The sequence below is a fragment of the Ictidomys tridecemlineatus genome, chromosome 5 (genome assembly GCF_052094955.1).
Source record: "Ictidomys tridecemlineatus isolate mIctTri1 chromosome 5, mIctTri1.hap1, whole genome shotgun sequence".
NCBI classification, from domain to species: Eukaryota; Metazoa; Chordata; class Mammalia; order Rodentia; family Sciuridae; genus Ictidomys; species Ictidomys tridecemlineatus.
The window spans coordinates 75,194,202-75,199,491 of record NC_135481.1 but is presented as its reverse complement, the minus strand read 5'-3'; the positions used below and the strand labels follow the sequence as shown (position 1 = coordinate 75,199,491).

General features: G+C 38.1%; 1 non-coding gene across 1 annotated transcript; it reads right to left on the bottom strand.

Annotated features, from left to right (window-relative positions):
- Nucleotides 1-3,521: 3,521 nt before the first annotated feature.
- LOC144378274 (U6 spliceosomal RNA) lies at nt 3,522-3,628 on the bottom strand. The gene has a single exon (XR_013439980.1). It is a non-coding gene; the product is annotated as a U6 spliceosomal RNA (small nuclear RNA).
- Between the last annotated feature and the right edge of the window lie 1,662 nt (nt 3,629-5,290).

The following is a 5,290-nucleotide window of genomic DNA, read 5'->3' as shown; positions in this document are numbered from 1 at the left end:
TATTATATTTGTCTTATTACTTAATAAGAATTTTTTCTGTATTATTTATGACTATAAAAAGGTAACACATTCCTAGGATGTTATGGACAGATAGATGGATGAATTACATTGATACATTTACAGGTAGATAGGTAGATAGAATTACTGCATATATGTGACCATGAAGCCTTTAAAGCAAAAAGAGTTGAATCCCTGTTGTATTATGTGTGGGTGTATGTTTCCAGACACACATATGCACAGACACATTGATATTTCTGAATACTTAGTGTACTCTTACTACAAGAATATGTTGCTTCTCTGCCCTCTCATTAGGTAGAACTGGAAATATATGCCTGTATTCTAATTCAACAAGAGAGACATCTTTGTTTATTTCCATGTTTATGTGTATACATATAACTTCACACAAATGTAATTTCAGTCTAACTCCATTAGATTCATATTAGCCTTTCACCTTTACTTATTTGTAACTCCTTTGACAGTGAGGAACTTGACTTTCTTTTTCAATAATATATTGACTTATTTGGCCTATGTAAAGTACATTTTGAATTGCTGTCCCATAACAAAGGTATTAGGAGTGATTTGGCTTTTTCAGATTGAGAAATTAGTTTTTTGAAAGGACTCAAAGGAAGTACTTTTTTTTAAAAAAAATCAAAGTGTTCTACTATGACATTCCTATTGCTTTAGATTAACTTCATTTTTCTCAATTTCTTGATTTACATTTACAATCTAAATCTTCATTTCTTTATCTAGTTTTGCATAATAGCAACTTGATTTTGTGTTTACATTGTACTTTGATGTCCCTCTAACACTCAGTTTCTTACTTTTGGTATTAGAATAATTTCTGAGAAACTTCTAGTCCTAAGACATATTACTGGTTCTTATTTAACATTTAAGGAATCAACCCAAAATAAAAATAGAAATTATCAGGAAACTTTTAAATCCTTAGCCCTTCTTTCTTCTTATTTCTTCTGTCTTAGACCATTTTCTGCTGCCATAACAGAATAAATACCACAGATTGCATAACAAAATAATTTATTTGGCTCATAGTTCTAAAGCCTGAAAATCACAAAAGTTAGATAGTGGCATCTGACATGGGCCTTCATGCTACATAATCCCATGGTGAATGAGCAATCAAGCATACATGAGACAGAGATAGAGAAAATCAGGTGAAACCCAGGAACCCAGTCCTATGATTACTAACCTATTCTCGTGATAATGGCATTAAGCCATTCATGAGGGTTCTGCTCTCATTACCCCTTAAAGGTCCAACTATTAATACTGTCACAAGAGAATGAATATTCACACAAAGCATTCTGCCTCTGGACACTCAATTCACACGTCCTTGTCACATGCAAAATATATTCATTTCATCCTAATAGCTCCCAATGTGAAGTTGTTACAGCATCAACTGTAAAGTCCAAAATGCAGAGTCCCATTTCATAATCAGATATGGATGTAATTCAAAGCATGATTTTCCCTGAGGCAATTTCCCTTTAGCTGTGAACCTATGAAATTGGATAAGTTCTAAAATGCAGTGGTGGGACAGGCATAGGGTGGGCATTCCTGTTCCAAAGGGAGCAATAGGAAAGAAGAAGGTCAGGGGAAACAGGTCCCAAGTAAGTCCAAAACTAAACAAGGAAAACAGCATTGCATCTTAAGGTTGGGGAATAATCTCTTTTGATTCCTTGTCCCACCTTCTGGGCACGCTGAAGCAGGAGTTGGGCACCCAAGTCCTCAGGCACCACTGCCTCTGTGTCATTTCTAAGCTCAGTTCTCCAACAACTCTAAGTGTTGGCATCTCATGTCTACAGTTTTCCCAGTTGGCGTTTCTTGCTAGCAACTCTGTAGTTCTGAGAGCCCAAGGGAGATACTATTCCCTTGGCTCCTGTAGTCATTGCCCTGTTGGGGACTGTGTGGCAGCTCCACCTCTGACCCCACATTTCTATTCAGTATTTTCCTAATAAAGGCTTTCTCTGAGGTGGCTCCATCCCCTGTAACAAGTTTCTGTCTGGACTCAGACAGCCCCCAATATCCTTTGAACTCTAGTTGGAGAATAAAAGTCCCCACAGAATTAAAACCATGTGAATGCTTGACAAGATTTATGGCTTATACGTTCTTTAGGAAAGGGGAGGTTGGTGCATAAGTGTATGGGAAGGTGGCCAGTGCCTCCTTAGGGGGTTCTTCTTCCTGCCAAGGAGGGTGTAAGCCACCAAAGAAATTAAAGTCTAGAATAATTAGTGATGAACAAAAGACAAAGAGTCAGAAAAATAATTTTAAAGATGGAGCCCTGATAGGTCCAGTCCACACAGGAACTGGAGTTAGACAATTAGAAAATGGCTCCTTGATTTATTTAAAGGGGGTACATCAAAGGCAAGAATAAGGTTTCAGGGGTGGAGTCTTGCTTCCTGATGTCTTGCAGTCAGCAGGTTGATTGGCATCTTGGCAGGTCACACCCATCTCAGAAAGGCTGTGAGGCTACAGCAGGTCACCCCATCTCTGGTGCTGGGGTTGGGACCTAGAAGAGCTGAATACTGCTCTCGATGTGTCTGGGAAGTCTTACACAGAGGAAATATCCACTGGAAGTTCCCAGACACCAGATTCTCCTATTCATTAGGCTATAATGCACGATTGTCCACACACAGCCCACGGATGGCTCTCAACCGAAGTGGAACTACACTTAGCCCACTTAAGACATGGCTGGGACTGACAAGGAGCACTGTACTGGCATTCAAGGAACAGCCACTCGAGGTGGCTCTGGTCACCATGCTCTGCTCTCAAGGGTTAGATGTTGTCTGAACCTGTGATGGGAGGGCAAGTCTCAAAGATCTCTGAATGTCTTTGGAGTCTTTTTCTCATTGTCCTGATGAATGGTGAATGGCCACTGACTCTTTTCCATGGGGAACAATCCTCTTAGCTACTGTCACTTGGCCAATGCTTGATTTTTGCTTCAGAGCACATTTTTGTTGTTGTTGTAGTCATCGTCGTCATTGTTGTTTATTTATTTATTTATTTTTTATTGGTTGTTCACAACATTACAAAGCTCTTGACATATCATATTTCATACATTAGATTGAAGTGGGTTATGAACTCCCAATTTTACCCCAAATGCAGATTGCAGAATCATGTTGGTTACACATCCACAATTTTACATAATGCCCAATTAGTAATTGTTGTATTCTGCTACCTTTCCTATCCCCTACTATCTCCCCTCCCCTCCCCTCCCATCTTCTCTCTCTACCCCATCTACTGTAATTCATTACTCTCCTTGTTTATTTTCCCATTCCCCTCACAACCTCTTATATGAAATTTTGTATAGCAATGAGGGTCTCCCTTCATTTCCATGCAATTTCCCTTTTCTCTCCCTTTCCCTCCCATCTCATGTCTCTGTTTAATGTTAGTCTTTTCTTCCTGCTCTTCCTCCCTGCTCTGTTCATAGTTGCTCTCATTATATCAAAGAAGACATTTGGTATTTGTTTTTTAGGGATTGACTAGCTTCACTAAGCATAATCTGCTCTAGTGCCAAAAATATGGAACGCTTCACGAATTTGTGTGTCATCCTTGCGCAGGGGTCATGCTAATCTTCTCTGTATCGTTCCAATTTTAGTATATGTGCTGCCGAAGCGAGCACGTCATTGTTGTTTACTCCGTATATTGCCAGGTTGTGGATTTTCCAAATTTATCTGCTCTTTCCATTGTAATTACAAATTCCATCAGCAAGCCAGTTATTTCCTTGAATATCTCACTGATGAAGTGAAAGCTAGACATACAGCAGGCTGAATACTGCTTAGATAGTTTTTTTTTTCCCAATAGATATCCCAGTTCATCACTGTGAAGTTCTGCATTTCATAACTTCCCGGGACATGGACACAGTTCTGCCAGGTTCTTTACAACTTTATGAAAAGAATGGCCTTTCTCTGCTTTCCAGTGCCTCTTTCTCTTTTCCATATGGTACCTCTTCAGAATGACTTTTAACTGTTCATATTTCCATCAACATTCTGGTCACAAACAATTAAGTATACTCTAATTAGTTTCAGGCTTTTCCTCCATCTCTTCTCAGCTTTCACAACAACTGCCCCTAATGTTGCACTCAAGGCAATCTAAGCTTTTCCTAGCCTACTCCTCCAAATTTTTCCAGCCTCTACCTATTATCTGTTTCCAAAGCCACTTCTACATTTTAGGTATTTATTATAGCAACACACCTACTTCTTGGTATTCATTTTCTATCTTATTCTGTTTTCTGGTGCTGTAATAGAATATCACTGACTAGTTATATTATAAGCAATAGAAATTTATTTGGCTTATGGTTTTGGAGGCTGGGTTACCCAAGAAGAGGGTGCTGGCACCTGACAAGTGCCTTTGTGCTGTTATCCCATGGCATTGCGGAAGAATAAATGGGCACATAAGCATACAGGAGAGAGAAAACTTAGGCTAAACTCATCATTTTTTTATTAGAAAACCACACATGTGATAACTAATTTATTCTCATGACAATGGTATCAATCTATTTATGGGAGCAGAGTCCTCATGATCTCATCATTTTTAAAAGGTTCCATCTGGTAATACTGTCACAATGGCAAATAATTTAAATATGAGTTCTAAAGGGGACATTCAAGCCATAACACCCACCCCCCTCATTAAGACTAATTTTCTTCAGAAGTCTTTCTTTTGATGGTATGCCATAGCAATCTACCATCACCACTGAGGCTGGAACGTTAGAGGCATTGTTAATTCTGGTTCTCACTTTGTTTTTAAATCCAATTAATGGTTTCACAGTTTAAATTTTAAGTTTGTCTTTCTCACCCATGAACTCTTTTCATGTTTTCATGCTCACAAGAGGCTTTTGTAATAATATAAACCAGTAGTACATCTTGCATGGGAAATTGCAATTAGTTACCCCTGTGCCCCCAAGGTATTCTCCATATTGCTAAAAATAAACCTGATTAAAATAGTTGATGATATGTTTTCTAGGGCCAATTAGATCACATTAGAATTAAGTACAATTCCTTAATTAAATATTCAAGTCTTATTATGTTGTGATTTCAACCAGCATTTCTGTAGGTGATCCTTGCTCTTCTCCTTGACATTCTCTTTCCTCAAGTAAAAACAGAAAACTACAGTCCATTCACCTCCCTTCATTTTAATTTTTCTTATATTGTTTCCTTTGTATTTTAGAGAAAATATTATAGCCTTGAAGATGTAAGTAGAAACAAAAATTCCAGATTTTAGTGGCATATCTTTTTTTTTTTAAAAAAGGTAGACAAATAACAGCAAATTAGTCCTAAGGAAATTA